Source organism: Fukomys damarensis, unplaced genomic scaffold (genome assembly GCF_012274545.1).
Source record: "Fukomys damarensis isolate Sample0158 unplaced genomic scaffold, DMR_v1.0_HiC HiC_scaffold_3, whole genome shotgun sequence".
Taxonomy (NCBI): domain Eukaryota; kingdom Metazoa; phylum Chordata; class Mammalia; order Rodentia; family Bathyergidae; genus Fukomys; species Fukomys damarensis.
This window is the reverse complement of record NW_022900915.1, coordinates 9,106,746-9,119,253: the sequence shown is the minus strand read 5'-3', so window position 1 is coordinate 9,119,253 and position 12,508 is coordinate 9,106,746. Positions and strand designations below refer to the sequence as shown.

Here is a 12,508-nt window from a genome sequence, read left to right as displayed (position 1 = left end):
GCTGGGCTGTTCAGCTGCCGGACAGGGCGCGGGCGGAGACGAGGAGTGGTGCTGCGGTCGCAGGTGCCTCCTGCAGCTCCGGCGACCCGGTGCGAGTCGGCATGTCCGGTCCTGGAGCTGAGTCGCCTCCTGGGTGTGAAACTGAGTTTTTCTGCCCACCGATTCCTAAACCCAGAAAAGATCCCCAACGAATTCCCGAGTACAGCGAGCGCCTCCCACCTCATGTGCAGGAAAAGTAAAATAGGGTTTACAGACTACACTCAAAACACCCGACGCGTGAAACCCCGCTGGGCTCAGGCGAGGAGCCCCAGGAGACCAGAGTTTGCAGCTGCCGGGCTCTGAGGGAGGAGGGGCCGTGAGAGCGCGCCTGCGCGCGCTCGTGAGTACGGTACTGAGTGGAAGTTTCTCAGAAGTGGTGGGGAGGAGAAAATAGGTAGGGATCGACCCGAGCAGAGAGGGCAGCTTTCGTGGGAGTTAGGGTGAGGGCAGCGCCCATCCTAGTATAGGTCTAGGAACCAGTACAGAGGGGAATGTGCATGTCCGAAAAGTGGCCTGCTTGGGCATGGGAACAGTGTGAAAGGCTGCAATGGGAATTTCAGGGTCCTAGCCCGCACCCCTGGGTTCCAAAAAGATCGCAGGTGTGCAGGCACTTGGTGAACTGGCTGGCCTGTGTGCCATCACGAAAGTGTTATTGCAATGGAAAATCCCTCCCTCTCCCCCACAATAATGTCATACCTGCCTGTTTGCTGTGTGGGGGTCCTCAGGGAGCGCAAAGGAGTGAGCAGGAGAGGAAGCATTTAGGAGTCACTGGGGACAGGAACCAGGGCAAGGGTACGTGACAGGGTAATCCCACCCTCCCTGCAGTCCTGGGGCAGGTAAACTCAGGCTTAACAAGCTCAGAGGGCCACAGGGCAATCGGGCCTCCAGTTCAGACCTGAAGAGCTGCAGAGGGCAGGCGGGAGGTGGAAGGGGCCTCGTTGATCTGTAAGGCAATTCTCGCTTGTTAACCAACTTCCAGGCGAGAGTGGACCGCACCACCACCAGGAAAGAAAGCAGAGGCACCTAGCTTGCCTTCAGGATTCCCACCTCCCACACCATGTATGTAAAGAAAGCTGCCGGTTATCATACATCCCACTGTCTGGCCCCTAGGACATAAATGCATACCTGGGCTTATCCAGACTTGCAGAAATAGACAAAGGTGACATTTCACCAGGTTCTAAATACTTCGCAGCCAACACGGTCACTGCAGAAGGCTGCTTCCTCGGCACTCCTGCTGGGAGACCAGGCTTCCCAGGACTCTCTTAGTGCTCGCAACATTCTTGGACTCTGACCCACTCTCTCCAGCCTCCTTTCTTTCTGCTTCCCAGCCCTGTTTGCCTCCCTCCCAGTGTGCTGCTGGTGCAGTAGTTACCTCCCCTGCCCAGCACCAAGCTTTAAAAGGCAGGGCGAGGAGCTGCCGTGACCACCCCCTGACTGCCGGTGCCTGGCACAGGGTAGGAGCACACTGATGGTGGTTTAATGAGTAAGATAAAAGCCCTGATGGTGATTTCAATCCTTCCATCAGGACCATTACTTGGTCTCAAAGTAAAGTCAGTGCACAGAAGACCAAGTTGTCTGTATAGATCCGCATTTTTCTACCATGATGAATAATTGGAAACACCTTATAAATTATATGTGTTAGAATGTATTATGTACTTTGGATTAGACTGAAAAATCTGTATGTGGATTTTGTTTTGATTGGGTGATACTGGGGATCAAACCCAGGGCCTCTCTACCACTGAGCTATATCTCTAGCCCTTAATTTCTTATTTCAGGACAGAGTCTCACTAAGTTGTCCAGGCTGCCCCAGAACTTGTAATCCTCCTGTCTCAGCCTCCCATGTAGCTGGAATCACATGCATGCACCACCACACCCAGCCTTCTATACATGTTTTTAAATAAAACATGAGACTTCAAAAATCATTTTAGCAGACCCTCCTTGTGCCCCTGCCCTCAGGTGGTAGATTTGCATCCTTTTCTATTGTCAGGAAAAGTTTAAGAAATAGGGGTCACATTTCAACTTCCTCCCTACCATGTTGGAGGTAAGCTTGTCATATGCAGGATAGTAGGGAAAAACCAAACTTTGGAATCAATGGCAGTAACTAAAATTACCAAACTCTGACTGGGTGCCCATGCCCAGTTTTTCTCTAAGGGCAACGCATAGGATGGGACTTTAGGCAGGAATATAGTTAAACCCACCACTTAGGAAAGCAGGCTTGGTTGATGTGTTTGCCAGCTCAGGCCACCATAGCATAATGCTACAAACTAGGTGGCTTAAACAACACATTTATTTCTCCACAGATCTAGATGCTGGAAGTCCAAGACCAAAGTACTACTACTCTGATTTCTCTTCAGATCACATAAATCTCTCTCCTTTCACCAAGCCCAAGTACTATAAGAATAATTTCTTTTGAGGCCTCTCTTCTGGACTTACAAGGCCGCTCTTTTACTGCATTCTTGCCTGGCCTCTTCCTCTTCTGACACCAGTCTGGTCAGATTACGGCCCCACCCAGGTGACCTCATTAACCTTAATTATCTCCTATAGTCCTATCTTCAAATGTGGTCCCTCTCGGCTAGGGCTTTCATGTCTAGGGGAGAGAGGACAGGTCAGTCCATGCAGTGTTAGGTCACTGGCATTAATTGGCACATCATTCCCCATGCTAGACACAGAGATGCTGTCTGTCTGAAAAGTCTTGATTTGAAGCTTGCTGTGAACCACCTCACTGGTGGCAAATGACCCTTGAGACAAACCTACAGCAGTCCCAGATGCCGCATCTTCCCGCTCCACTCCGGGAGACCTCCATCGTACCTTCTTAGTTCAAGTGTTCCGGCGAAACACCAGATCTTTGTGTATGGTGCAGACAGGGAACATGTCATCATCGATCTTTGTATCCTGGACTTCTTTCATGGTGCTCGTTTCTTGGAACTCCTCAGTCATCCCATCACAATCGAAATAACTGTGCTGGCTGGTGAAATACTGGCACAGATGCCAGCATGCCCCTTTGCTCCATTCTGTCCAGTCATGTCTACTATATTATGTCATCACCATTTTTTCATCTGTAAACGTTGAATCTTCTTGAACTATCTTCTTTTTACACTCTGCCCTACCCCAGTACCAGGGATCAAACTCAGGACTTTGCACTTGTGAGGCAGGTGCTGTGCCACTGAGCTAAATCCCCGGCCTACTTAAATTCTTTGCTCTAACTTTTCGCTGACTTTTTAAATTTACCATCTTATGCAAGTTTATGTCTGATCTCTGACTCCTAGGAAGTGATTGGTTTCCCCCAGGTTCCTTTTCTTATAACTTCATAGCTAGTTCCTTTTCAACTAGTTGAATTCAACCCAAGATGGGAGTTTCTTTTGGTGCATTCTGTATTCTTTGGGAGATCATGTTGTCTACTGGGCAGACCCAGAAATAATCTGATGTTCGCCTTTCACCGAATGAGATTCTTATTTTTCCAGAGACACTGGAAGAATCCATTCTGACTGCCTTATCTGCGGGATGGGCCTTGAGATTCACATTATGAAACTCATGTCTTTCCTGTGGTGTCCCATTGGCCAAGCAGTCTGTAGTCAACCCTCCCTGAGCACTGCAGCAGTGACTCACCACCCAAGTTCTGTCCCCAAGGCTATGGATTCCCTAGCAGACTTACCTGCTCCCTGACAAACAAGTTCATACTCTTCTTCTATTGGCAGCAGTCCTTTTTGATAGAGAACACTTATTCATGTTATATTTTCAATCCAGACAAGTTCTGCAACGTCACCTTTTCCCCAACTAAGTTTTTTCGACAGATAGTAATTGTACAAGTCTATGGTCACAGTATGATAATTTTATACATGTTTGCAGTGCATAATGATCAAATCAAGGTAATTCACATTTCTGTCTCTTTAAACATCTGTCATTTCTTTGTGTTGGGAAACTCCAAGCTCCTCTCCTTAGTTCTTTACAAAATAGGTAATAATGTGGCCATGAGGTCATCCTTGCCAGCCTGGGGCTCAGTAAAGCTGAGTGGTTCAGAAAATGGACAATCTGGTTTTGAGTTTTGAGTGCAACCTTCCCACTAGATGATCTTGAGCAGACATTAGGAAAGTCATAGGAGATAGCCACACGTGCAGGCTGACACTTGGGTGTTAGCCACACCCTACTGTGAGTGTAGAGTCCCAGGGGCCCAGAGGATTTAACTTCACTCTTCCCTCTAGGGGAATCTGCTGGCTTCTGGGCCCTGCTTCCATTTCCTTCTCCTCATTGATCCCTGTGGTGTTTGGCTTATCCCTTCCCCAGGGTTTTTTCTGCCTCTCCCTCAAATATCAGTTTCAAACCCCTCTTTTCAACTTGCCAAAGTTCCTCCCTCCCCACCCTCTGCCAAGAACCTATCATTACTCCATTCTCATCTCTGGTCCAGAAAAACAATCCTGTTTTTGAATGGCCTCAACTTCTCATACCCTTCTTACTTTTCAAAGAAATAACTTGCAACTGAACAGAAGAGTGAAGGCATCTGTGCCCTCCTCCAGAACACACACCCACACACACACACACACACACACACACACACACACCCCCTCCTCTAAGCACTTTCCTCCTTCCCTTCCTAGCCAAACATCTCAAATGAATGGGTGGCACTGGTGAGAACCCTCTTTTCCCTCTGACAGCCTCCTTCCCTCTGAAAGCCCCCTCAGAAGGGTCACACCTGGCTCCCTCTAACTGCACAGATGCTTGTTCTCTGCCTTGTCCATGACCCATCTCCTGGACATCTCTGTAGCTCCGTGGAGTCCTCTGCTCTTTTCTTGTGTATTCTTCTATTTTGTCTGCACTTCAGAGTAGAGGAAGACCAGGTTAAATAACTTCTCTGTGTCCCTCCAAAAAGCTTTTCAATCTCTCTCCCCATAACCCATCCCATTGTAAGAGGTACTAACAGCCTCTGGAATCCTCTTGCCTGAAGGCAAGTTGGTTGAATAAGTCACATTTCCTCAGTTTGTAAAGCAGGAAGAGCACCATCCAGAACCAGGAGATTGAAATGCAGTACCGTTTCACATGGCCCACCATAGCTGCTTACTAATTGCTACTTCCATTCTCTCCCATTTGCACCATCTTCTCACTGGCTGTCTTCTTTGATGGCTCTTGGCCTCTCTCTCATGTCTCCGTGTCTCCTGGTACCTCAGCCCGCCTCTGCTCTCACTCCTGCAGGGAGCGGGGGTTCTGTGGGGACGACTCTCACAGGCCCATCCTCATCCATGAGCGGGCTCCATCCCTGCCTCACCTCCTGCCTGGAAGTCACTCCGCCTCCACGTGACCTAGTTTTGAACTCATCTTATTCACCACCGCATCAGGTGCACCTTCCTGTGTCTCTCATTCCGTTAACACCCTGTGAGGAGCTATTGAGGGACACCTGGGGGTGTCTGTGAACAAGACCAAATTTGAACGTGGGGGTGGGGATGGGGTTGTTTCTCTCTCCTGTAAGAGAGGTCCTAGTAGAAAGACTTTCCAGAAGGCTGTACAACCGGTTAAACGGGCCGATGAGGGCTCAATCTAAAAACATACCAAAGAAAAGAACTGTTCCCCTATGCAGTAGGAGCTGCCCAGGGACAGAATGAGGCAAAGGATGAATGGCCTCTGGATCAGGGAAGCCACAGAGTGGCTCCTCTGGGAACCACATGAATATGTAGGTTCAGGACCGTTGTCCCTAATATTTAAGAGGCTTCCATAGGCATGATCCTTTTGCATACTGCAGAGCACAAGACTTCTGGGAATGTAGACGTCAATCTGAAGCATTCCTTAGATGGACACTGTATCACAGCTTGTAATGGGACTCAGGGATTATCAGTGCTTGAGGATGGAATTCGGACAGAAAAGGGTCTCTGCAGTTAAGGGCAGTTATTTAAAACCATCCATCTGATCAGGCTTAAACCTTTGAGGGTTCCTTGTTGTTGATAAGAAATAAATTGTGATCCTTGTGGTTCTCAAGCCTGTGTCTCTGGCTCACTTGGGGCCCTTGCCTGCCTCTTCGCTATGGGCTCTGCCCACACTGGCCTTGCTCCTTCCAGCCTCAAATACTTTGTGCCTCCCCCCGGGTCACTCGTGCTCACCCTAGGTCCCTGCTCAAACATCTCGTTCTCAAGGCATTGTTTCCCAACCTCCTGAGTTCCACACCCCTGCCACAGGTGCTCCTGGAAGGTACCCTGTACGTCCCATGGGTGCCGTTTCTGCAATCAGAGTTCACTGTGAAGTTGGATTTGCTATTAATGTGAGCTCTGTGAGGGCAGGGCCCTTCTTAGCTGGCGACAGCCCTTTGTCTAGCATCGGTGCCGTGCTTGGCACAGAGAAGGTGCGCCGTTAATGTCAAGTTGATGAAAAAATGGAAGGGAGACTACACAACTCACAGACTGGAAATGAATATGGCCACTTTCGGCACCAGGATTCTCCATTGCAATGACTGCCGTTTCAGGGACAGAAGCGAAGACTTTATCACTGTCTGTTGTTTCCTCTGCTTTCATCCTCTCTATAATCAAATCCCAAATCCTGTTGACTGTTACTGGGAAATGCATTTTGGATGGCTTCTTCTCCTGTATCCTGTTGCCTCCTACAGGAGGCTTCCTGTTTCTACCGTCGCCTTCTCCAGTCTGCCTGAAGGACCACTCCCTATTTGTCTAAAGCAGTGTTTCTGATCCAGCTGGTCTCAGAATCCTGCCCTGTGGAGCCTACTGAAAATGCTCCCCTAGATCAGTGGGGGAAAAGTGAGATTTGGGGATCTGTGTTTTTTGCGCAGCCCCCAGGTGAATCTGTTGATTGGAACGACCACCATTGTTCTTATGGGCTGCTTTTACCAAGACCTTCGATCCTGTTCAAACACCTTTCTGTAGCCGCTGTTGCCTTATTTGGTTTTGCCTCTCAGTTTTCAACTAAGTGGGACTCCAGGGTCTGGATCTGTTACTCAGAGTAGCCTTGAAAGCTTAAAATGTCGCATTTTGACTTTTTTAAAAACATGCACATTTTCTAGTCCATAATTTCAAGACTCCTTTTACACCCCTGCCATCTTTGTGCACATGGACTTCCAGAAATACAGTTTGTGTGATACTTGCCTTTCCTTACCTCACCTTGCTCCCTGCCATAGACCTCTGGGTTATGTGAACTCTGGCCTCCAGTGAATATCCCAGCACACAGTACCAGAGTAGGAATGAGTCTGTAATAGAAGCTGAACTTCCACAGCCTAGCCCGGGCTCAGCCATTCACTTTGACATTCTTATAAAGCATTTTAACTTGGAGGAGCGCTTTGTCATGTGGTGTTTGCTTCAGCCTAGCCTGTGGTGCTGACCAGGGCTATCGAGCCCTCTGTGAGAGAATCAGAGCCAGCTCCCTTGCTCTCACCTAACAGCCCTTGCCTGGGACCTCTGCTGTCAGGAAGGAGCCCACATGTCAGTGGAATCATAAGAGAACTGTCACCTAAATTACCTTTTCTGGTAATTCTTTCAGCCTGACTTTCTCTTTTGTGGCTTCTCTCAACCTTGGCAGTGGTCCTGTAGTGCAGATAGCAGAAACATCCTCCCCATTAGACAGATGCAAAAACGGAATCTCACAATAATGATTGCTATTTCCCTTCCTGCGAGAGACCAGCTCAGCCCCACTTCCCTGTGGAAATTTCCTGCCACATCCCTCTTCCTATTCCCCTCAGACTGGGTTGCCAGCCCCCTCTTTGGTCCGGAGTTTTAGCGGAGTTGAATGCGTTTATTGAAATGTCTTCTCTGTGTACATACGGATCATGATATGTAGAACTGACTGTCTTCTACATCGTATTCCCAGAGTACAGCAAATGCTTAGCACAGTCAAATGCTACCTACAGTGAGCCCTCGCTATGACTCACGTCATAACGTAGACACTGTCATTATCCCCATTTTACAGAAGAAGAAATCAAGGGTTACAAGAGTCCTTCTATTTACTCAACCCTGCCTCCCTCCAAACCTAAGTTCATTCCCATTGCTGGGTGCTGCTTCTTTATGAATTGTGGAGGGCCATCCCCAGGTTAATTATAGGAAGCACTTGCTAGGTAAGCTGCAGGACTAACTAGGTAAAGATTCAAGGTGGAGACAAGGTGGTGCTGAGGCGAAGAGGGAAAGAGGATCTGAACTGTTCCAGGAGACCCCTCTGTCAGTGAAGGGTGTGGCCGAGCAGCCCATGTGAGGTTTTTAGGTCTCACCCTTCCTGCTGCAGACCCAGAGTTCTTCTGTTTCGCGCTCCTTCTTATCCTCCTGGTACTGACGAAGAGGCTGGCCCAGTGGCCCAGGCAGGGCCTGTCCTCCACCTAAAATTCCATGTGGGGAATCCCAGCCACTCCCGAAGCCGGGTGTGGAGGTGCAGAGTGGTCAGGCGTAATTCTTCCCCTGCTGCAGCTGTCAGCCTCGATGGGGGCAGAATGTGGCACCACATTGCAATCATTCCCACTCCGGGGAATTCACCAGCAGCGTGCTGTCCAGGACGCAAGCACGGGGCTTTTTATAGCGCTCTAAGAACCTAGAGGAAAGCTGATCTCTGGAGAGACAGAACCGGGGCACATGTCTTGTTCAGGCACCATTGGCGCATGCATGCAGTAGTCCCTGGAGGCCCGCAGTGCACTTTAGAGTAAGTCATGGCTAAGCGAGCAGTGGGGAGTAGGAGACACCGGCTCACTGTCCCAGCCTGGCTCCTAGAATCCCGCCCCCGCCCCCCACAGGCTTCAGTTTCTTCACCTGTCAGAATGGAGTACTATAATGCAGGGATCAGCAGACCTCAGCCGGTGGGCCAAAGCCAAACCACCACTTATTTTTGTAAATAAAGTTTTATTGGCTCACAGCCCGCTCATTATGTATTATCTACAGTTCTTTTGTCACTATAACAGCAGAACTGAGTAGTTAAAACCTAAAACATGGACTCTGTGGTGATTTACAGAAAACTTTTCTAGCTCCAGTTAGGCTGCAGAGAGAACAGGAGTGCCTGCCGGGCCTTGTCTTGAGGAGAGGATTGTGCGGGTGGGTCCAGGCTGCCCTTACACCATACAAGAGTGTGTGTTCAAGAGTAGTGTTGGAGGGACTCCAGAAGGCCGTTCACCTGTGTTTTTCAAGTTACTTTTAGCTTCAGAATCTTTTTGCAGACAGAATCTTAAGCAACAGAGCCACTCTGGGTGAGGTGGGAATATGACCCTAGCCCAGCCCGCTCTGTCCCTGCTGCTCCCAAGGGCAGCCAGTCAGTCCCTGTGGAAGCTATACAGATCGCAGGGGTTTCATCAGAAGAGTGCCTGAAAACAGCTTCTCTAAACGTGTGCCCCTGAGTTTACAACCGGGAAGGTAGGGCCCAAGAGGCAGCATCTTGCCATGTCCCCCCCAGCTGGCATTCCATAGAACCACTAGTGTGGTCACAAGGTGTCAGAAGAGCACAGACTCAGCTTTGCCAGGGAGAAGCTGTCGGTCGGCCTTGCGGGGCATTGGCTGCCATCAGTGTGCAGGTGTCTGGGAGGCGCCCTCTGTCACCCTCGTCACACAGGGATCAGGGCTGGAATGTGGCCAGACGCATTGCTGACACCGGCCTGTGGGCGCCTTGTCTGAGTCAGGGGTTGAGGGCCTTTTTTTTTTCCCTGGGAGTACCAGAGCCCAAAGAAGAAAATAAAAGTTGAAATGGACCAAAGATGTTTTTATTTTATGGATAGAAAGGTATGTTTTTTTAAAAAACTCAGAACAGATTTTTCAATTGAAATATTAATCTATTCATTTTTCTTTTTTTAAAAAACCTGTGATTCAGTAGATAAAAAACATCTTCAGATCGTTGGCATCTTAAAATGGAAAAATTATGATAATTTATACTAAGGCTTTCTTCTGAAGATGAAATCAGATTTATTCATTTGTAGAATAAATATTTATCCTTCCTGCCTATTCTTGTTGAAGGGTGTGCTGAGAGCGGATCCTGCTGATAGGAAACCAAGGGGCATTCTTTTAGCTACACTTGGACTGAGCAGAAAACTGATCTCCTGGGACTGTGCCAGGAAGCCAGCGAGACTAATGGCTTTTCCTCGCCTCCAGCCAGCAACCAGGTGCAGCCCTGAAGGGTTACAGAGGGCAAGCTCAGGTCCCCGCACCTGGGAATCTCCTAATGTGGCAAAAACAGTAAGACTTGGTCACCAGTGCCTGTGACCTAAGGTCAGAGCGGCTCGGTATCCACCAAAAAGAGCATAAGAAGGAGCAGAAGGCTCAAGGGACACTTTGCAGCCAAGCTGGTCCAGGAGCTCTGTGGGAGGGCACTGTGGGCCAAGAAAATAGAGGTAGAGTGAGGGGAAGAAGCAAAGCCCCCGGAACACTCAGCAAAGCCGGGCAGCCCAGAGAAGAGATAAAGTGAATGGAGCCTCAGTCCTTCCACAGGGCAGGGTCTTCTCCAGGTCCCTAACTGCTGTGTCCCCATGCTTCGAGATTGTGCTTCATGTGATCTGTACCTAATAATAGCAGCAGATAAGGCTGGAGGCAAGTCCCTTGGCTGTGGTGTCTGAGTCTCTGTTTCTTCAGCTAAAAATGGAGAAAACGATCTCCTGTCCACCAATAAAGGACAGCTGAATTCAGACAGAGAAGGCGCTCTGCACATGGGAGGCATTTAATTTTTTAAAAGGTGAATGCTTGAAATGCAAGTCTATAAGTGATTGCCTTTCTTAATAAGTGAGAGGAATCCAAGTTCTCTCCAATACATTCATTCCGGCTCCTTTGGACACTGCTCCCCCCTACACACACACAAACACGCACACACACACACACACACACACACACACACACACACGCAGACTGAGGAGTGGGGAGAAGCCCCACGGAGTACATGGAGCAAGGAAGGATCCCTCACTAGAGGTATCACAAAGTAAAATTGGTGCTTTGGGCCCTGGAGAGTTGTTGAGATTGATTGTGAGCAGAAAGAGGTTATGATGTGTTGAAATTCAGGGCAATTGTTGAAGCCAACAAGGAGCTCCTGGCAGAGTGGAAAGGGGGAGATTGGACAGAAGTGGCGAATTAGGAACTGAAGCAAGTGCTTGGGGTAAGCAGCAAACTGTCAAAGATTAACTCGCTTTGATGTTTAAGAGCAGAGCCACATAAGACTTTCAACTTTCCAGTGTTGAACAATGGAAATTGGACAGAATTGTTAGTCTAATGAGGAAGTGGAGGAGACATTTACTTGGGACATTTGAAACTCAAGACACCCATTTCCAGGACTTGTAATCAACTTTTTCTGGCACTAGGGAACTGTAGATGCAGCATCTCCCTAGAGGGCTGGCAAACCTGTCCCAGGAGAAGGCGAGGCTCCTTGTAGGTGGGGTCCTGGGAGCCTGGTCTGCAGCCAAATCCAGGGTGAGTGTGGGAAGCTTCTGCTGGCCTGGGGAAAGGGAAGGAAGGAGGGAGGGAGTGAAAGGAGACTTCTTACATAGGCCAACATTCTGTGCTCAGCCTTATCACCCCACCTACAATACCTGGTCTGACCCCTGGTGATTCCAAATTGCAGCAATATCATCAATAATAGTAACTTTTATAACTCGCTTGTCACACTCATCAGTCATGCATTGCCTTGCCTTCTCCTTGTCACAATGCCTAAGGCAAGTGCTCTTCATCTCACTCTTACAGATGACGAAACTGAGGCTCAGGGAAGTCACATAACCTGCTTGGGGCCTCTGGCTGAAGGAAGGCAAGTCCCAGGCTTAACCCTGGGAATTCCTTACTCCATGCCTTGCATCAGCTGCCACCACACTGTATGCCCTGACCCAGCCCCAGCCTTCCCTCCCAGGGGCTGTTCCTACCTGGCTCAGTCCCTCTTGTGACATCTGCTTCTCCTAGTTCAGATTGCTAACAAGTTCTGCTAGAAGGCAAGCCAGTGTTGAGGCCTCGAAGCTGCCCCATGCTCTGGGGAGCAAGTCTGTCCCCGCCAGTCCCCAACACACACACCCAGGAGCCTTCATTTCTTGGAGACAGTGGTCCCTACAGGATTCACAGCCCTTCATCTGAATTCTAGGCTGTCTGTGAGTGCCCCATGCACCTGCTGTTTGCCCACAAACAAATGAGGGAAACGCTGTTTTCATACTTTCAGGTATCCCTATCCTCCGGGGTTCTCACATTAGTGCAGGACACAGGACTTGTCATCTGCTGTGACGCAGGGTAACCTCACTGTGCAGGAAGGCAGGAATGGGCCTCTTAGAGGAAGTGGCATCTAAACTCACTCTGAGGATACTTGGGCGCTTTCTGGGGAGTGGGGAGATTTTAGGTAATAGAGACAGTAACCTTTGTTTGCATCAGGCACTGTTCTGAGCACATTATGCAATATTCCACTGGAACTTCATGAGGCGTTATTATCGCCCCCATTTTGCAGAAGAGGAAACCGGCATAGAGAATTTAAGTACCTTGTCCAAGGGCATACGACTACCAAGTAGCAGTTGATTGTTCAGGGGAAATGCCAGGAATAAACAGCACAGGTCAGAAATAGTAAT

The 12,508-nt window shown here is 49.0% G+C and overlaps 1 protein-coding gene across 1 annotated transcript in view; it reads left to right on the top strand.

Moving 5' to 3' along the window:
- Positions 1–12,508, top strand: part of Afap1l1 (actin filament associated protein 1 like 1) — a gene marked incomplete at its 5' end in the record, with an annotated part of 63,911 nt that overhangs the window by 781 nt on the left and 50,622 nt on the right. The window lies entirely within an intron of this gene.